The 22,225-nt window shown below is 38.2% G+C and overlaps 1 protein-coding gene across 1 annotated transcript in view; it reads left to right on the forward strand.

Moving 5' to 3' along the window:
* SEMA3D (semaphorin 3D) overlaps positions 1–22,225 on the forward strand; it is a 143,592-nt gene that overhangs the window by 21,571 nt on the left and 99,796 nt on the right. The gene's annotated exons all lie outside the window — the stretch shown is intronic.

Consider the following 22,225-nt stretch of genomic DNA (forward strand, 5'->3'; position numbering starts at 1 on the left):
ATAATAGAAGAAAATGTTTTCATTTTGTTTAATAATAATAAAGCACTAACAGATATGTAGGTATGTCAGTTCTCAGTGATATGCAGTCATGGTCCTCTCCATTGGAAACACTGAGAAATAACTTACAAGTGCTTTCATTATCAGCATCCCAAAGTATAACTGTCTGCACTTTCATTCCTTCCCACTCCCTAACGTATATGCACTAGGCTGCATTTTTTAACCATGCAGTCAGAAAGCATGTGTTCCTCAGGGCCTCTGGGTCATTCCTGCAGAGGGTGGACACTGAGTGAGAAAGACACCAAGGAAGTAAGAATGTTATCTTGTTATTTTTAAATGAGCTTAGTGAAACATTGCCTTTATTTTCCCTCTCTATTGCAGACTTACTGTGAGAGGCGGGATCATGTTGTTTGCCATCACATTCCAGCTGCAGTGCTGATATTTGTAACTTTTCGGTTCTTGGCCTCGTAATCTTCTCATTTAATTTATCATGGAATCGCTTTCGTGTAGCATGAGATTTTCTTGCATTTCCTCTCAAGAGAGAAGACCTCCACAATAGGGACATGTACACTTACCATCGCTAATATAGTTTTACTATGTAGTAACAGGAGGATAAGAACCTGTTACACAACCATCAGAGGGAATCATTCCTTTAGCTCCGACAGCAAAGGACCATGCTCAGACATGTCAGGGTTTTATGATGTTTCAGCAAATGATACTCAGTGAAGGGTGTTACGTAGGGAACAACTATACGTAGATCTGGAAACGGAGAAGTAAAAGTAATTGTTCTAGTCATGGTTTTTATTTGTTTTGGAAGTATTTTATTTGGTCTGGGTAGTCAAATAGATAAACAAGTGATAGCATAGACCTACATTTTTTCCTCCCATACAGGATCTGATACTGAATGAGAATCAACAGAAGGCTCTAAGCAGCTCAGGTTTGTAGTTCCACTTTCTGGTGGTTACTGTTTCTCTCCGTTGGTTATGCACGTAGATTTGAGGCTGCCAGCTTCTATTTTTCAGGTACCTAAATTGAATGGAGGTGAGTCTGAATCTTAGAGATAGTATCAAATATTTTTATACTAAATTTATTAAAGAAAAGCTCTACTTTCATTCAAATTATCTGAATGAATGTGCTCACTAATTGTTCCATCAAAAGAATTCAGAACTGGAACTAAGATGATAAATTTAATATTTGTGTACTGGTGAACACAAGTATCACCAATGTTATAGGGTCATGATGGCCATGATCCTTTGCTACCTAATTAGTGCAACCCCGCTGAAGTTGGTGGGCACATGCCAGAGTATTGCTTACTGATTACTCTCTGCATTACTCAGAGCTCTGTAGTAGAGACTTTGTTATAAATCTTTATTATAAATCTCTGCTACTTTCACTAAAAATGTGAAGACATTCAGTAAAATACAAGGAAGTTAATTGCTGGGAAAAGAATAAAGAAGGAAAATGAGAACAAATTGTCAGATAATCACTATTTGCAACTTTAAGCTCTTCTAAAGTATTGATCATCATGACTTAGGAAAAAAACTCTGCATTTTCACATTACCATGTTCAGAAATTACATGATCTCAAGAGGCTTGAATATCTTCAAAGGTGTTGAATGTGGTCAGTAGTATTACCATCGGTGATAGTATTCTTACCAATTTATATATGTGAGCTAAGTACCGTGTCTTCTCAGAAAAGGTAAATTAACCTTCATCTTTAATGCCATGTGTGGATTTAAGAACATGGAATCTTCAATATTTATTTCTCTAAATTAGTTTCAGTACAAAGCTTTTGTGTTTACTTCTGCAACTCATTTGCTCAGGAGAATCAGTTTACCTGATGGACACCTCTCATGTTATGAGACAGCCATATGCCTTTCTGGAGATCCAGTTCATCTTTGTGAAAACAGAATTAGGCTGTCAGTATGCAGTTGTTCAAAATAAGCTCCATGCATCACCGATGTGGTGGGTAAGATCATGACATAGTTTACAGATCTACACAGGATTTTAGAGGGAATTCATAGGGATTCCTATGGGGCTTGACCTTGTTGACAGAGTTATTGACATAACTCATTTTCTTCTCTGTTACACAATGAAAATCCAAAATGCAGCCTTATTAAATAGCGTCATTGAGTTGTAGGAGGGTTGCGACTTCTTTCAACTTTTTTTTTTTAATTTTATTTATTAAATTAACATGTTTTCCTATTGGGAGAGTTTTCTGTGGACAGAAATTAATCAAATATTTGATTTATCATATGTGATTAAGAAATATTTCAAATTGAAGATTCTGGAATAGTTTTCCTGCTTATTTTTTGGTGGAGAAAAAAAAGATGAGAGTAATTCTATTTTTCATTAAGATGTTTCTGCTGTGACAACTGATACAACAATTATAAAAAACTATAGGAATTGAAACTGAAAATTGCAGTGCAGAGGTGGTGATGTTGTTGTGCACTGTGAATCTTATTTTGTACTTCACATTTTCTCAGTATTGCAGAGCACAAATTTAGTGCATGGTCTGAAAAGCCAATGGGCTGCTAATCAATGACACTGCTTGTGTTTTTTTATTCTTGTGAGTTCTTCTGAAGAATTGCTAACTTATCAACATTATTTTGTACCAAATTTGGGCCTCTGTAATTGATCACTCTTTTGCTAGCCTTTTCTTTTTACACTAAAAAAGAGCCATGGCTCTGCATTAGAACAAAAAAAAAAAAATTACATTTCGGATTATATTGGCTTAGAGTATTGAATCTGTTCCCAGAGATATGTCCCAGAATCTATCTTGTTTTGCAGTGATAGTTTATAATTAAACTTCTTCTTCCCTAGAGGGCCCTTGTTTTGGCTTTCTAAGAGTGAAAATGCGACGTGATAAATGTGTCTTTGTTTTTTTCACCTCAGATGAATGGAACAAATGTCCAGATTTGCCTAAATTACTGCCAACATGTAATCTTTAAAAATTAAAAAAAAAAAAAGCTGTTTATTTACTTGAAGGAATCCTGCCAATATTTGGAAGCAACATAAATGCGAGAATAAATGGTTATTTAATTATTTTAAAGCACTAGTATTGTATTTATTGGCCTATTGTTTGTGCTAAATTGAGCTGTTGTCATGACGTTATTATTCTTAATACAACACACAAATATGCAGTTAATATCCTGAGGATTTTAAAAAAAGATGTTGCCTTTTCAGCTGTTGTCTTTCAGAACTGGCTTTGTTGTAACTGTTGTGTTAGATTGTCTTTTGTTTGGGTATTGTTCCTATAGTCAGTTCACACAGGGTGACAAGCTCAGACCTTTTCCACTTCCAACTCTATCAGACCTATTTTTCCAAGACTGAGGTGCTCCTCCTTCCTCCTCCTTTCTCAGGTGCTTTTCACAGAGATGCTCTGCATCTTCCCGGAGGTGACACCGGGCAAAGTCCAACCCGGGGAGGGGCTGAACAGGGCTGTCAGATGGATAAATCAAGGTCCACAGTTTGGTTGATCAGGTTGAATTTTTCTTGTAAAGACATGTTAGCTCAGTACCTCACTAACGCATGAGTTCCCAGCTTTGGCTGTGGCTGATAGCACGATACTGTTGGAAAGTCAGCATAGTCTTTTGGTCCCCCTCTGAAAGTTCTGCTTTTGTTTTTCTGAAAGTTCTGCTTTTGTTTTGAATGCTCCAATTAGTTGTATTAATGCATGAGGATTTTACAGGCAACATCCTGCCTGGAACCACATGTTGGACAAGGCTGAACTCAAAGATACACTCAGGGTCGGGGTTAGTCTGACACGCAGGAAAGAAGGAGAGGAGTTGTTGCAGAGTTTCAAAACTTTTCTGTCCTCCAACTTGGATACCAGACTGAGCCAGATCCCAGTGAATTTAGTTCCCAGTATCCTTTAGTTCATTACTTGTGCCTACCAAATTCTAAAAACTAGAACAGGTTTTTGAGAGTGACCGAGCTCCTTGTGGTGGTTTTTTGTTTCTCTGTCTTTGGATGTACCAGGGAGTCATAGCTAACTATCTTGCAGCAGTAGCTTTCTAAATCAGACACCAGAATTCAGTGCTTAACATGAGCACAGAGGTTTTGGGTGTTCTGTGACTGACTTTGATAGTGTCCTTGGATAAGACAGTCTGCCAGCTGTGGGTATGCACATTCCCATTCAACTTTTGCTATTTGAATAACGAACAATTTCTGTTTTGTACAGGTTTTCCTCCCATTTTTGAGAGGAAGGCTGACGAGAGGCAATGATCCCTCCCATACCGATCACTGTGGTATCCCGGTTTTAGGCTTGCCCCAGTCCAGCTTGACACAGCTGAACACAGATGCAGTGCTGGTTTGGGGCAGCACTTGCAGAAAAGGTACTGGCCCCAGTTTGCTCAGGAGACCTCATCCTTTCTCACTCTTATCTACCCTTCATCCCTCATCCCAGCTCTTCTCTACCACTGTACAACAGCCCCAGCTGTCCCCCAGACCGGCACTCGCTGTTCACAACGGCATGTTGCCGCATTACGGCCAGCTTCACGCCGGTCCCTGTCCTTCCCCCTGACTCCTTCCCACCATCGAGGCTGTCCATGACAAACGACAGCATTGTTTCCCAGGCTGGTTCCTGAAGGTTTCTCGCCGTGCCTCCTGCCCCCCGAGCGAAGCAGTTGCCGTTGCACGGCACGCTGAACTCTGCGTGACCAGTTTGAGGGATTTCTCAACCGCGGCGCCCCGCGGTACGGCACCAGAGCCTGCCTCCAATTAGCTCGGGAGCACGATTCCAGACACATGTGTTTGGTTCGGCAAATGCAATCTGTTTGTTGGGTGATGATGTTTTTCTAAACTTATGCTTTATTTGTCGCATGAGTGGCATTTCTGCAAGAGGTGGTGATGGGTCTCTCCGTCTTAGCTTTTCTTCTGGTTTTGGAAATTTACAGCAAACAGCTATAGCAATGCATATTAGATGACTTATGTATGAGTAAAATTGCAGTGATAACCAGGGACTTATACATTAAATTAAACAAATACAGTCACCAGGTTTTAAAAACAACATGGCATTACCATCATGAAAGAAATTCTTTAGATTCAAGAATGGAATAGTTCTCACTTAAAAATTTAATTTTATATTACAGTTTTATGATTATCATTGTTAGATTACACACGAGATTTAAATGCTCACCTTTTAAAATGAAATGTGAAAATATGAATATTTAAACGATTCATTTCAAGCTCACTATGTACATTATTACCTCATCTACAAGACAATTTCATATTTGCTTTGATCCCCTTTGATCTCAAACAGATAGCAACCAGCTTTCAGTAGTGCCTCTTCATAATGTTTCTTTTTCAATATTCCCATGCCTTGAACTAAATTGCTTCCATTGGAGATGGCCCCAATGACAGTATTTGAATTCTGAATTTTTTGGATCTCTTATCCTGGTTATTCTTTTGGCCTGTTTTCAGATTAATAATATGAGAGTAGATAAGCTCCAGGAAAAAAAAAATAGAAAGAACATGTATTTCAACATGTTAGCCCAATGCTACTATTATGCAGCATCATGTGTGTTTCTTCAGTGCCCTGAGAAGAATACCTTTTTTAAACCATTGCCTCACAGAGATTTATATTCCTGTGGGAATGTAAATGATACCAAGGGCAGGAGCTTTTGAGTGCAGCTGCAGTTATCATTAAAAGAGATAAGTATTTGAAGGAATTTTGATATTTCAGCCACGCTTTGATATCAAAGGTCCCTTGTGTGAAATACAGAGCTATGCCAACAAAAATATAAATGACCATTGATTAGTACTTTCTGCTTTATGAAAAAAGTCTCTAAAACACATTCTATTTTTAATACTTAAGATATAAGATCGTAATAAGCTGGAAACTCATATTCAGATGTTGTGAATCACAATAATTCCCTATGGAACAAGACACAGACATACACCACTTGTATGCCTGTATCTGAGTATGCACAAGTTACTTTTCTGTGAATCTTGCATAATTTATATCCTTAGTCTGTTATGGCTATGACAGCATTACAAATCACTTTAAAACCACTTTTGCATTGGCAGCTAAAAATTTGGATCCAATACATTGAAGAAGGTACAGAAAAGTGGGCATTTCTGAGATTCTAGAGTTCACATATTACAAAGCATTACAGTGTATATTCTCTGTTTGTATTTAATATTCCTTATCTATTAACAGGAAATGATAGAAAAATAGGATTTTTGTATAAGCACTGCCTTCAACTTTCACAGATTTCATTGAGAAGTGTAGAGTCACCACACTGAAGAAGGTGCACAGTAGACTCTGCAGGATTGACTAAAACAGTGAAATCTGTGTCCTGTGTATTTGATGAAATATTAAAAGACAGCTGAAAGAATACTAATGTTATACTGAAAGGTTCCATGTTCATTGCAACTCCTGATTCATCTATTAAATTTGCCAAATATCAGTCTCAGAACTTTGCACCCTACATTTGACAAGAGACAGTGGTGTAAAAGTGGTGGGAAGTGAAGCTTTAGGAATATCCCTTCTCCTTTTGCTCTTTTCCCAAAGCAAAACTCGGAGACTCTCTGAAGCCATTTGCCAGCATTTACTACTAATCTACAGCCTCCGTCTACTTTCTTAATTTTTTTTTAATTATAGTCAATGAATTGGTGATACGAATAAATCTACTATCTAGCCATTAGTCATCTACAAAACAAAGCAACCTAACTGTATTGTGCTGTTCCTATTAGAAAATCTCGTCTGTCTTTCTTTTATTGTTATTATCATTATTATTTTATTTTTCCGAAGGGAGAGAGGAATCAGACACAGTACCTGTCAAACTTGGAGACACTTGAGACGTAGGTTCCAGTTTTTACCAATCTCTCGTGATCTGTGGATCCAGATTCAGGCATTCTAACTTTGAGCATGCTGATATTTTTTAGCCATTTAGTATTTGGGAGTCAAAAGTCACATTGACATGGAGGAAAATATAGAAATGTAGTCTATATGCCCATAGACTGAAAGAATGTGTTTGCATTACAGCTGCTTAACAAGTTACCGCACATCAGCTGAAGTACTGTAATTGTCTGTCCATGCACTTGAGCTGGCCCAGAGTGAGATAAACATCCATATGCTCCAGGGATTACTCATTAAATGAAGCATTATGTTTTCATACTGAGAAATCTCTGCCGTCCTTCCATTATTTTCTGCTTTAAAGACAAATATACTCTACATAAGAGTAATTTTAATTATGTGGTTTGCTATGTGTATGTTTTGGATATTTTTCAATTATTCATGCAGACTGTAGACAAACACATACGTATGTGTGCACACAACATTTTCCCTGCTATAATTAGGTATTTCTGGCACTTTGCAATAGCAGGATCAAAGCCAAATTGTAGCTACCTTTGGAAAATCTTAAAAGTAGCTGTAATTGAAAAAGGAGGTGTAACTTTTCTGTTTTAAAACTTTATGAGGATTTTTTTTTTTCCAGAAAGTGTAATGTTTTCCGTCATCGTTTTAATGTTAGTTTTTGACAAAAAAAGTCATAGAACTTTTAAATTTTTGGATCTAGTGGAAGGTGTCTCTGCCCATGGCAGGGGGGTTGGAACCAGATTATCTTTAAGGTCTCTTCCAACCCAAACCATTCTATGATTCTATGATTCTATGAATATGTGCATTTTTTGAAACAGCTCTGAAACTCACTATACAATGACAGAAATGACGTTACATTATCGTAATCCACTGCAGATACTAACTTAACTTGACATTTGACTTTTGATAGATAAAATAACTGAGAAACTTTTAATTTTAAATAAGTAGATATAACTCATTTGATCCTTTGGAATAATTACAGTTCTTAAGAGTGAGTTGAAAACTTTGTTGTTGTTGTAAAAGACTTTTTTCTATAGGCCTCTTTGTGGTATTTCTATCAGATGTAACTCATTTGGATATTTACTATCCCTCATGATTCACTATGTGGGATACTGCTAAGGAAGCTGTATTCTGACAGGCCGTTAAAGTAATGACTATATATATATGAAGTGTAAGTGTGCAGTGTATAAATTACAAGTCTTTTTTAGTATTTATATTTGTCTACTAATCCACTAGAATATAACAAACTCAAATGAAGAATCCTTTTCATGAGCTGTAGATCTGAAGTTCTGACTTATCGACTTCATATGAGTAAAAATTCTCCAGTGTAAGACGTTCATCATATGCTAACATAAAGTCCAGGAGACAAGGAAACGCCTGACCAGAATAAACAAGTAGCTCATCCTGTCTGCCATTCTGGCACCAAGAGTGGGTAAGACCAGATGTTTCAATGGAAGACATAAATCTTCACAATTTTACCGTTCTATATTGCAAGATGTTATTTCTTACAGCGCTCACACCTTGAAAAATGAAGATTAATAGAGCTTGTAACTGTATTTCCACATAGCCAGTTTATAGCCTAAATCTTAAAATAAATTTCTTAAATTACTTATCTTAACAATTTTAACAACAGAAGATTTTAAAGGTATATTTTCAACCTGTGCAGAAGTAAACCCCTTTTTCTTCTCTTTTTATTTGATTTATAATGAGAGAGAAAGTTCTGGATGTGGGAAAATCTAGGCATTTCAGTACAGTAAAACTGAATTTTGCTGCAATGTGAGAGGCAGAGGACCTTGTGAGGGAGAGAGGTGACAGAGCTACCCAGCTGCTGGGTACTGGGATGCTTTTTTCATCCTACCACCTGAAGGAGTTCACCAAGAACAATGAGTGGGAGCCCTTCGGCTACTGGTATTGAGTGACTGTTGGTTGTGAAACATGGAGGGTTTCTCTTTCACTGATCTAAGCTGTGATTTTGACCCACCCATGTATTTGTCAACCTTGGAACATTCTTTGGTTGAATATTCAAAGCTGATCCTGGATTCTCACCAAAGGTTTAGCTACAAAACGTTGCATCTCATCTTGTGTGATGACCATCACAAGATATTTTTCTTCAGCAGCAAACACTCATTGGAGCTGACCTCTAGTATCACCTTCTTAATTTTCTCTGACCAATTTTCTCTTCATTTCCCAGCCACTCTGTGAGTCTATTATACAAAGTAATGTAATGAGGTAACATGCGTAATGCCTCTAACATTAAAATTGTTTGATGATCATCACAACTCAATCAGAATCTTCCTATTTTTATTGCCCAGTAAGTAGGATTTACTTTCTGGCTAGTGTTATGAAGATGGCGGTACATGAGGGGAAATTAATGTGTTGTCACGTTGCTTTGTTGGTATTGGAAGTGGTTCTTCACACGTTGTGTGGCAGACATACAAAATTGTTTGCCAGATGGTGTTGCAGATGCAAGAATTTAACAAGGACTTGAAGGCAGGCTGGACAAGTACTTGAAAGTAGTATCTACTTGGGGGTTACAAAATAGACAAGCCACAATAGGCTCAGGAAATCTCCTGAGCTGAAAATAGATGGAGAGAAGGGGGAGCACAAAGGGTGGGGAAATATCATATATGAATGTTCTATTCTTATTCTTCCTTACACTTACTGTTGAAAACAGACTACTAGACTGGATAAACCTTCACTCTTGCCATTACAAACATTTTTATACTGTCATTTAAGCAAGGAGTTGTTGTGTGAGAGGGTTTTTCTGGAACAGGAAATTAATGTTGAAGGTGGAGAAAACCAGGAATTGCTTAAATGTAGAAAATCAGTAATGTGTTTTGTGACACATATTGCTAAGGAAAGCAAATTGAGAGACAACTTTCATGTTGAAAGAAGCTCAAATGTGATTACTTTCTTAGTTACACACTGCATAGGTTTGCAGTCTTGCTTTTTTAGCTTTTCTATTTCATCTTATATCACTGTGAGGAATAGATTTGCATTGTTTTCTTGGTGATTTCTCCTGGTAATTCTCCAAGTACATACAGAAGGCATTTGCTGATCTAGCCACACATCTCCTACGTCCTACATGCTGCTTTCTAAACCTGTAGCCGAACTTAAGTACCATGACTTGCACTACAGTACACATATAGTATTGATGAACAAAGGAACATTCAGCTGTAGCAACTATGGCTGTTAAAAGATGTTCCTCCTTTTCAGAAAGTAGATAGTTATGTGGAACAATTAAAACAGGCAAGGTCAATTCGTAGTTCACGATTTAATTCAGTGACTCATAATATTGAAATTTATTATGCACATAAGGAATTTATTTTAATCTTGTTTTTTTCATTTTTCTCATCCTTTGTTAGGATTGGCCTTGCATGCTGGATTCTTATCTTTTTATTGTTTTGTGTTTTTTAATGTTTATACAAGCACTTCTGAAAAACAAGAATGTAGCTGAGGTGCCTCTAAAGGAATAGAGATGCCAAAGTTAGAGTGGGCTTTTTGAATTGACTCATTCTGCATGTCTTGACTGCCAGACCTGGGTTATAACTTGTAAATGTCATTGGAAACAGCCTAATTTCTTATCATCCATAAAATATAAATTTGTCTCTGACAGAATTGTTGTTGCAAAAAATAAGTGTTTGTTTGTTTTTTTTTTTAAGTTATATTTATCAATGTTATTATTGCTGTTCTTAATATGAGGAGTATTAATGATGATGGTGAAAATTATGAGTGTCCTTACTCCCAGAATTGCTCTGATTAATACTAAGAAGAACAAAATTCTGCTGCAGTGTTTTTCTTTGCATATTTTAATGTTTTGGCAGATGATATCAGCCACAGACTTGTATCAGCCATCTGAAATAGCTGCTTGCTGATCATTAGAGTGATTACAACCCACAAGCTTATAGATACTCTGGAACCTGTCAAGAAAAAATGTTGTAAGAAAGTATTTTTCCAGAAAGTCCATCTGAAAGATAAACTGCTTTTTGCCTCCTCCAAGTTTGTTAATGGTGCAAGACGATAGCAGTTTAATAATTTTAGCAATAAAATAGCTTAATAGTTTAATAATTTTAGCAATAATTTTCTTGGTATGAATTTTTATTAATCTTTCTTTTTTTTAGGTGAGCTTTTCAGTGGGCTTTATTTTCTGGTCATTAATGGCACTTCTGTCACCATATGTCTTAGTCAACCATAGACCTTCAGAATAACAAAACTCACAGTTTACATGTATGTGTTTGTGTTTTTCCTGTGTTTCCTGGAGAAATGTGACTATTCTGTGTGTCCTAGAAGGGGAGTTGTGAGGTCTCACCCTGCATTGCACATTATGCAGAAAGAATTAGCAATGAGCTCTTTCTGTGCCTCAGGAGGAGCACAATGCAGCTGTAGTGGGACTCAGGGTCTAGACAGCTGATCTCATTGAGGTTGGAGGATGGTCTGTGCAACAGAGAAAATGTTCGATAGCTTGTCAATTCATGACCCTAAGGTCTAAGAAGCTTCCATTCCCTCAGACAAATGCTGATCCCCATTAATATGAATGGTTGAACTTCATTTGACATCAGTCAGTCCTGGGTCTGAGTGCAAGTACATTATTCTCTGTGCCATTAATGCAAGTCATGTGCCCCAGCTGAGCAGACAAGGGAAGCAGAGTTTCCAGTAGTTGTTGTTTTGCATTTGCAGTACTGTGTGAAGATGGTCATTAGGTTCATTCCTTTGTAACTGTGTTCCATGCTTGAGTATTATCAATTATACTTGTCCGTGTTTATTTAAAACTGATACGTTATATCAGGGAGCCCATTCGACTGGGCAGAAAAAAGCACATCATGTTTAAGGTAGTGGCATGGGAAGCTATTGATTAATATAATCTGATTCCACTCCTTATTCACGTCAGCTCCTCCTAGGATGGCTACTGAGTACATTTAGCATCAGATTCCCCAGCCGTGAAACTGGAAGAGTAGGAATACACTTCCTTTGCAAAGACTCGATAATGTATGTACTAGTTACTGTATATTTTAAATGGAATATATGAAAGGTATTATATCAGTTTTAAAAACTACATCTTATTAGTGTTTTATTCTTCTTCAGAAATTTCAGTTTCGCATTGCAGATTAAAAAAAAATTAGAAAATTAATGATTAATTTGTCTAACACGCTATCACCTATCTCCTCATTTTAGAGGTTGTTACCGTTTAGTTTGCTGAAGGACCCATGGACCAAGGTTCCTTTTGAACAGCCAATATCTAGTATTTCTGATGATTTACTCCTCGTAGTTCTGTTTTTCAGGTTCCTTGTGAACAAATTGCTCTTCACAGGGTCTGTCCATGTAAGGCTTTTGTATAATGCATGTTCACTTAGTTAGTTGTTATATTTGTAAGCTCCAGCTGCAGCCATCACTCTCTAAATCTGTCATTGAAGGATTTTGTTTTAAATTCTGCCTAGCTTTGTTTTCAGATGTCTCTGAATTCCTCCCTGTGTTGAGTCACAGCTGTGAAAAGAGAAATCTACCTCTTTAATTCAAGGGGTCAGTGGTTTAAAAGCACTAAAGCCCAATGGGGAATAGTTTAAGGAAGATAGTTAATCATGATGATCCCAAGGGGTTTCATAAACTTACATAGGGCTCATCTGACATGAAGTGCCCTGGATATCTTCAAGCCCTGGCTTCTTTGAGGGGTGCCTGTTTAACAAAGAGTGGGATCTTCTATAGAACAAGCACCTGTGATGGATGTTTGCCACCTGTTCAGATGTGGCTATGGAAACACAACTTAATCTTCTCCACCACATCCCTTTTCTACCTAAGATGGTGTGGAGGCCAAACCTTTTCTAGTTATTTTACTTCCCACACGCTTGAGAAGCATTTAGTACAGTAACTACAGTGGTTTCCACTTCTTGATCCAGCTGGGAGATAATATACTAGCAGGAAGGAGTTGCTAATTTGGACAGAAAAAAGAGGTCAGGCTGGAACACATAGTTGATATTTTGTCATCTGGGTGAGCAGAACTTGTGGGTTTGGTTTAGGTGTCAGCAGTCCATCCAGTGATATTTCTCACCCAGCTTCCTCTTCTAGCTCCAATGGGGGAATCCTGGAAGAAATCCCCTTCTTGTCTCATCAGTGCAGACAAAAGCATTATTTCAAAGTCAGTATCAATAATTTTGACACCCAGTTCTGTGTTCAGTTCTCATGGGATGGGCAAACCATGACTGTGTGGGTGAACAATATCTGGCAGTCTTGAGGTATTTGATTAAGTTATGTAGCTAATGCAGTGTCTGTATCTACTCTGTGTGTACTTCACTTGTCCTATGCACACATTACTATTCTTGATACAAGAGTTTATGATCTGCTTGTGAATCAGCTCTTGAATGACTGAGGCTTTCAGACAGTTTCATAAAAGGAAAGCATTCCTGATTTCAGTCAGATGTCAATATTATAAGAAGTCGATTTGTGAGCAGTTCAGATAGGCTTTGCTCTCATCAGAAAAGTCTTTAGAAAGATAAGGGTGATCACTAGAGAGCAGGAAAAGACATTTGATGGCTGTCGCAGCCTTTAGTTGCTCAAGAAGAAGAAGATCAAGAAGATTAGTTTGCTGCTGAAGACCTTCAGCATGTGATCCAGTTCAGCTATTCCCCTATCCATTAGCTGTTAAAAGAACTAGTAGAAACATTTAGGTTGGAAAGGACATCAGGAGGTCATACGGTCCCATTTGCAGCTTAAAGCAGAGGTAACTTAAGCTTTTGATCAGATTACTCAGAGATATGTCCAGTCGAGTTTCAAATGTCTGCAAAGTTGGAGAATTCAATTTCTCTGAGCCCCTGTTCCAGTATTGACCACTCTTGTAGGGACTGAAGTCTCAGAACTTCCTCAAGATCGAGACTGCCTCATCCTCTTAGAGGACAAGCGTCTACTGAGGAAAAGAAAATTAGAGGTGGTGCTTTACAGCCTACTTTTTTTCTTATTAATCTTCTGGTTATGGTACTTCCTCAGTAACTAACTGGTTAACCATCTAAAAAGCTTTGCTATTTTTCAGTCAAGTATTGATTCATCTGTGCACTCTGTGTCCTCACTTTGTCCTCACGAGACAAAGGAAAGTTATTGTGGTTTGAAACCAAAGTGGAAATAGTTCTGCGTTGAATGGAGGTGGTGATGCCTGAATTCTTGTTTTCTTTTTCAGTATGGCTGTTTGAGATTCCAGGAACTGTCATGCTAGCACCCTTCACAGAGCAGCTTAAAAATAGACCAGCAAAAACAACTCTGTTACACCAAATATAAATCGATTTCTGCTGCAAGACAAGCAGAAAGTTCTCTTAGGGTCTGATAGGAGCACGTTCTAACCCTTGAAAATGGTAAAATTGGTGATCAGTGAACACAGGACTGTTAAAGCTTTGCTGTATGAACCGCTGTATGAACTCACACTGGCTGCGTGTTACTCCTTATGCAGCTCGGTGAAGTTCTTGTTTATGGAAAATGAAACCGTGCTTGTAATTTTCTGCTGTTTGCACAAGGGCTTAGATCAAGAGTTAAACGCTAGAAGAAGTGGTATGTGAGTCATGGATCTCGCCGCAGGAATCACAGCCAGCAGTGTGTAGTCCCTGGTGAAAAGGGTGGCCGGGTGACTAAGGCACTGCCTAGACGTCGAGGGGATGTGGGTACTGGTCCTAACTGCTGGTGAGACCTTATGCAAGTGACATCATCTCCTATGGTAACAGTAAAAAAAAATAATCAATTAACTCCTAATGGCAAGGACAGAGAACAGAGAATAGAGGCATTAAAGCTTTTAAACTGCTCGGGTGCTGTGGTGATACCTGAGGGAAACCCATCAAGAAGAATAGGTCCACATCGAGTGAACTGTGTAAGCTTACAAATGGGGTGTGTTACAACAGCTCTGCAGGTTCCCTGTCACACATCCTCCAGATGTAAATGGTAGCAAACGTTTAAAAAAACTAGGGAGAAAGCAAATTATTTCAGCCGACTATATAATAACAGAGTTAATGTGTCAACAGAGATCACTGTGCTGTAGTGTACATGTTCATATGTATGTCATTTTACATATTGGCTGCACAAAATGTTGATCCAAAATTAGTTGGACAATGGATATAAAAACCCCTCCTCCCATACAGCTCAAGTGCATAGTTGTGAATTATTAAATCAAAATTTGTTGGAAGTGTAAATTAAAATCCTTCTGGCATGTCTCTTCCTATACTGTAGCTTAGGTATTAAAGCCCTGCAGACTGCACTGTACAGAGTTTACTGACAGTGCATCAAATAACAAGGCCACACGTCGATGAAAGGAATTCTATGAAAATATGCCACTGAATATACAGCAAACATATTTGATCAAAGCCCAGCTGTCGTATGAAGTGCACATTTTTAAACATCACAAAACCGTATTAGCCTGAATTCTTTTGAAAACTACCGGATCAGACTTTCGCACAGATGACAAGGAACTAAATAATAATGGCAGTGAATGAAACGTCCTATCAAGATTAGTACAACAGAAATATTTAAAACAATAGTTAATTATGTTAAAAGGCCAACTGGAACAGGTATCTGCCTGCTCTCAGTATTTGTAGCATTCTAGCTTTCTCTGAGAGTGCCATAGGCAACTTTTAGATACAGCTGAGAAATCTGTGAGTGCCTACAAGCATTTAAGCAAAATTCCAAACTAGCTGTCAATACCAGTCCTAGTACTAGTTGGACTAAATGATCCTTATGGACTCCTTTCAAATCGAGATATTCTATGATTCTATAATATATTCTGCTTACATCAGATAAATCTAGCTCAATTTATAGCACAATATTTGCTATTAAATGAATTTAATGTTATAAACATATATGTAAATGTAAATCTTTGTTCCTTTATTTCTTTCAATTTTGGGAAGGTTTGTTTTGTTTTTTTTTTTTTCTTTTAGTAGGGTCTGTTGGGTTATGATTGTATGAATGGACTGGGTAGCTACAGGCAGAACCAAGGTATTTCTGCCTGCACACGGAGTTGGCTGGCTGGTGGTTCCTGGTTCCGCTGATGCATGTATGACTGAAACGTGTGATGTATTATATAGTATGCAACTAATGGAGCTGTACAAGAGTAGGAGCTGAATTAGGTGTGGATTGCTTGGATCAAGGGCAGAAGAGACCTATCTATTTGTATCTATAGATTAATCAGTGCAGACAGTCTACTGGCTATACGCTTTCAGAGTGTAGACTATTACTTACCTTGCTGCTATGTAGTGCTGAGAAGTAAGTCTGGACTTACAGAATCCTTGACCTGCTGGCTATGCTTCTTGTGATGCATCCCAGGATACAGTTCACTTTTTGGGCTGCAAGTGCACAATGCCAGCTCATGTCCAGCTTTTCATCCATGAGTATCCCTAAGTCCTTCTCTGCAGAGCTGCTCTCAATTTCTTCATTGCCCAGCTTGTATTGTTACCAGGAGTTGCACCAACCCAGATGTAGGTCATAGAATCGTAGAATGGTTAGGGTTGGAAAGGACCTCAAAGATCATCTAGATCCAGCCCCCTGCCATGGGCGAGGACACCCTCCACTACACCAGCTTGCTCAAAGCCTCATCCAACCTGGCCTTGAACACTTCCAGGGATGGGGCACTTGGTCCTTGCACTTGGCCTTGTTGAACTTCATGAGGTTCACATGGGCCCACTTCCTGAGCTTTTCCAGGTTCCTCTGGATGGCATCCCATCCCTCAGGTGTGTTAGCTGCGCCACTCAGCTTAGTGTTGTCGGTAAAATTACTGAGGGTGCACTCAATCCCGCTATCTATGTCACTGATGAAGATACTAAACAGTACTGGTCCCAAAACGGACGGCTGAGGGACACCACTTGTTCCCTGTCTCCATCTGGACATTGAGCTGTGGACCATTACCTTCTGAATGTGACCATTCAACCAATTCCTCATCCACCAAACAGTCCACCCATCAAATTCATAACTCTCCAATTTAGAGAAGGATGTTGCAGGACACCATGTCAAAGGCCTCATAGAAGTTCAGATAAACAACATCCATAGCTCTTCCCTTGTCCACTGATGTAGTCCCTCCATCATAGAAGGCCACTAGGTTGGTCAGGCAGGACTTGCCCTTGGTGAAACCGTGCTGGCTGTCTCGAATGACCTCCCTGTCCTCTGTATGCCTTAGCGTAGCTTTTAGGAGGATTTGTTCCATGATCTTCCCAGGAACAGAGGTGAGGCTGACAGGTTGGTAGTTCACAGGGTCCTCCTTCTACTCGTTTTAAAAATGGGTGCAATTGTTGCATGAAAAATTTCACTAGAATGCTACATGATCGTCCCATCAAGTTGGGATTTTCACTAGCATGTAAAATACATGGTAGGGCAAGTCTCCAAGTAAGTAGTCTGTAGAATACCCCATTGACACTAGCCTACTGGTGACCCCAGAAATACCAGCCAGTCCAGACCTCTGGTAGTAGAACTCTCACTGCTACAGGACTCATGCTCCGCCCCTGCAAATGTCGAACAGTCTCCTATGAAAGAACAGTCTCCTATGAAAGGAGGTAGAGAGAACAGTTTTTCCATAGCAAAACACTGGCAAGAATTCCTGGAGATTAAAAAAAGACTGTAATCCTTCCTTTGAGTTGGCCGTTGTAGGTACATGTTTCTTCCAGCAAAAGAATGGCTGTTGCAGGGTCAGTGGCTTAGCTGGCTTGACAGTGCTGCCTGGGGTTAATTCAGGTTTTAGCAGGAGAAATGCAACCCCTTAGTGTTTAAGTGTTCAGGCAGGTCTCCCCAATACGAGCATTTCTTTTCTCTGATGGCCATCATGACACTTTTCTGGCTTTTCAGTGTTTTCTCAACAGCAGGCCAAGGCTGTTCCACAGGCAGAGCTTCCCGCACGCCGTCTCTCCCTGTCTGCTTTTTCCAGAGCTGAGCCAAGCCACCCCAAGTGCCGCAGGTGGTGACAGACGATTTAGAGGAAAATTCTCTGGCTCTTTTCAAAAACCTTCAGACGTCACAGTACTCAGCAGGAAGCAGTTTTCATCTAGTCTACCTTTTCATTAATGTCTCTAAGAATTTTCATCCTACTGCCTTTTTCGTTTCTTGGATACTAAAGTTGCAAAACCTGTTTTAGAATCACTTTCCATAGCTTGAGAGGTTTTTTTTTTTTTATGTGGTGGGGAAACATACTGTACTTAAAATAATGTAACACTGAGGTTTGGCTTAGGGTTCCTTTCGATTCTTATGTGTTGCTAAATTGTGCTATACATTGCTTTCTTCTTTGGCTTCTGTTTTTCTTCTTTTTTTTTTCTTTTTTTTTTCTTTTTTTTTTCTTTTTTTTTTCTTTTTTTTTTCTTTAATGATCAGACACTCAGGGTGTTCTCATGTGGTTCTAAATAAAAAGATTATGGGAAGCTGTTGTTACAGACGTAATAGCTGAAGTCACAGTTCCTTCCACCAAAAAAAAAAAAAAGAAAGGAAAAAAAAACTATCTAAGATGCATATAACTTCAGAATGAAAGACATGTAGCTATTTCTGTGTGGAAGATATCAGTTGCACATCTGACTGGTGGGACACATTATTTATCTGTCTGCCTCCTCTTTGCAATATCATTATCAGATGATTAGTTGCTTTTCATCCCACTCCTTTTCTTGGACAATAGACGTGCTTGAGAAACAGGCTACAGAATGTAAAACTATAAGTCTGATTTTCTTTTTCTAAGGAGATACAATGTACAAAGAATTAGGGTTAGAGTGTAGCAGTTGTTTTATTGTTAGTCTTGGATTTATGCATTATATGTCCAAAAGACACAATGCCACAGATAAAACTTCTCAGAATCACTGTTTCTGGTGATATATAACATGTCTGTGTGCACGGCTGTCTATCTGTCACGTTGTGAAAAGATTACTTCTACATCTATGCAAAATCTTTGGGTGTAATCCTGACCCCACTGACACTGACCTGAAAAATATCCCGGTATCTTTTGAGGATAAAGTGCTCATTTCCTATGTGTATAATTTTACGTGTCCGATAGTAAATTTCGTGGTCAGATAAACTCTTCATAGCAGCGTGACACACCACTCTATAAAGGTTACCCATTCTTACCAGTATTTATCTCCAAAGAGACTACATGCCTTTTATAAATACTTCCATCAGTAGACCAGCTTTAGAAAGATGCAGAAAACTACAAAAAATAAAACAAATAAATGAGTGAGTTCATTCTTATTCTCTCATGTTTCACTTCCTTAGTCACCATTTTTACTTCAGTTTGAGTTTATCTTAATGAATAAAAAATCCAGTGTAATCCTCAAACATATTTTCTACCCACTGGAGAGCTTTATTTATTATCAAATGGTTCTCTGTAATAAAACCAGATTTTTTTTTTGCTGACTCTTTGTTCGCTCAGTTGCATCCTCGTCTCCAAGTCCCTTCATTTTTCTTTGCTCTGTTCAGCTCTTCTCAAGAGACAATCAGAGAAGAGATTTTTCTTGCCTTCCAGATTACTGGTGTTGAATGGATAGAGTATAAATTCTGTGAGGAGCTCAGTAAAGTTAAAGCCTGTTAAGCTTTGTAAAACTCATTATAAGCTGTGTTATACATCATATGAGTCTTTACTATTCATCTGGTTATTTAACAAAGGTCTGCTTTATGGCAAAGCCTTATCTAAACCAGATATACTAAACCTGATGATTTAAGCAAAACAAAACAAAGAAAGAAAATCACCTAGTGTAGGCTTATGTAATTTTTTTGATTGTACCATTGTCTTTTTATTCAATAATTTTTGCTAATGTTGGGAAGTGATGTAATGATCTGGGATTTTTGTAAAAAGAAATATTTTTCAGAACCCTGGAAGAGAACACTTGCTGCATTATAAACAGCAGAAAATCTACTTAATAAATGGGAAAATAGTGATGAATAATACTGTTGACCAGTTCTTGGATGGAGTTAGCTTTAAACTGAGATTTCACAATGAAGAAAAAAGCCTCTTCTGCCAAATAATGTATCAATAGACCATCTATCTGAGGGGTACAAAAATATAGTTTCATTTTGCTCTGGATGAATATTATCTTTGTTATTTAAGAAGTAAATTAAGAATGCTAAATAAGACTGGAGATGTAATGTTATTTTTAGTCTATTTTATTTTATAAGTTGTTAAGCTGATTTATATATGTTTGTAGTTTTTCTTCTTATTAACATAGAATATTCCTTACCCAGTTCATGACAATAGTACAGTTTTGAACCACACAGTAGACAACTGTAGTAATTTTTCTTTTGGAATATGTATATTATAGGTGAGACATATACAGGTAAATGCATTGGAAATATACCTGTATCTTTGTAGTTAAAGTAACACTGTTTAAATTTGTATGTGTATATATGAAGTGTGCGTACAATATGAGTAAAGAGATAACGTACCTTTGAGCTGCAGGTGGGGTGCTTTAGTTTCTTTTTTTTTACATCTAATCAGTTTTAAATCTTTTAAAACAGTAAGTTTGTCTAACAGGCCACTCATGCTATTTGGTTGATGTCTGCAAGGGACATTTTTTATTCTCTTCTCACTCCATTGAAAAATAAAATAAACCCCCAAGAACTCAGACAGGGATAGATGAGAAGAAAGAAAAACTCTGGCATCAAAGATAGTAGTTTACATACTGAGACTAAATGGCCTGGGTAGCTTATTCAGCCTAGGTGTAAGTCCATAGTGATTATCAGATATTTTTTTATGCTATTGTAGCTTTTTTTTTAATCAACATGAGCCAACTCAAAGGTTACTCTAGATTTTCAGTAGTTACTTGCAATTTGTGATACTGCTATTAGATTCAGTATAACAGAGCCATACCATTTCGTTAATTGCTTTTTCTGTATTTGCTGCAGGCAGTTTTCATTGTCTTTATCAGGGTAAAAAATTCCAGAAAACTAGTGCCAGAGACAGGTTTTAAATTATTCTTCAATTCCATTTGGATTTTTGTTATGGAATTAAACTGAGAGTTACGTGGACTACTGTTTAAAAAAATGTATGTTTGCAGATGGGTCACAGTCCTTCAAACTCTGGACTTCATGACGCCAGGAGAAGTCAGGAGAAGTCAGAAACCCACACAGTATTTGTGAATGTGAGATTTTGCATTTAGATAGGTTTGAGCTGAATGATCTGAAAAAAAATCGTATAAGCACAGAGCTCCTTACTGTCTGTGTGTTTGAGGAGGCTGAAGAGCTCTGTTTATTGCAACAAAGGGCCTGGAATAAATTATGTTTAGTAAATTGGCTCCAGGTTTTCCTGTTTCAGACAGTAGCTTCGGAGCAATCTGTTTTATAGGCTCTACTAAATCTGACCAATTGCAGGGAGGTGACACCTCATTGCGGGGACGTGACATCACGCCCGTGCCAGTTACGCCCAGCCGCCTCTCTCTGGCAAGAAGGCAGGACACCAGCAGATCGACATTTTTCTCTGTTGGCAGTTTTAACCTACAGCCCATTACAAATTTATGAGCCCTGCAGGGAGGTCGTAGCAGGATGGAGCCAGGCTCCTCGCCCCTCTTCAGCATTCCGCCTCCCCCCCAAGCATGGGGCAAATAATAGCTCCTTTATTCCACTGGAAATACCCCATTTCAGAGAGGTATATGCATAACTTCCTTCCCCAGTCGGTCTCGCAGGTGATAATTAACACAGTGCAGATATTTCCTAGCTGGAGCCAAGGTGGGAAAGCAGCTTTAGCCTCAGAGTGTTTCTTTACAGACTCTTTTTCCTCATTTATTTTGGGTCTGTTCATGATGAGGAAGTTTTATAGCATATAGCAGAAGTATCAAAGAACTAAAGGAAACAATTTTTCCTCCTCTGACAAAACTCTTCTTATTTTCAAGGTAGGAAAGAATGAGGCAGTTAGATTTGCTCTTAGGTTTTATATTTTATTTCTGTTCATGGGTCTAATTACTTCTGAGCAGCGTGACTATGGCTCTTTTAAGCATAGGACACTGATTGACATCACATATGTTACAGAGAGGAAGGATATTTCCTGAAGATTAATGGCCAGTTAGTTGGTCTGAAGTTCATTAACCTGAGCTAGTCATTAGACTGCTGGAAGGATTCTGTGTAGAAGCTGGAATTGCATTAGAAGATCATCATAAACTAAAAATATATGTGACAATCTGGCCAGATTACAATGAATCTAGGGCAAGACAGGGTTGGCTGGAGCTCACAGAGCAGCTGCCTCCAGTGTAAACTAACCGCCTTGTGTCAGGAATTAAAGCAAATGGTTTTTCACAGACATTATTCAAATAAAAGGGGGAAGGGGAAAAAAAAAAGTAGGAAGATTTCCATTAGCAGAAGAAGCCTACATGAGAAAATGATGTTATGAAGTTTGACCAAAAGGCCAAGTTTGGTGCTGATCCTCAATCTGCAATTAAGCAAATGACAAGGTGTTCAGGCAACTGCCTTTTTCTATAAGCAACAAATTTAGTCTGGA

This window comes from Tauraco erythrolophus, chromosome 4 (genome assembly GCF_009769465.1).
Source record: "Tauraco erythrolophus isolate bTauEry1 chromosome 4, bTauEry1.pri, whole genome shotgun sequence".
NCBI lineage: Eukaryota > Metazoa > Chordata > Aves > Musophagiformes > Musophagidae > Tauraco > Tauraco erythrolophus.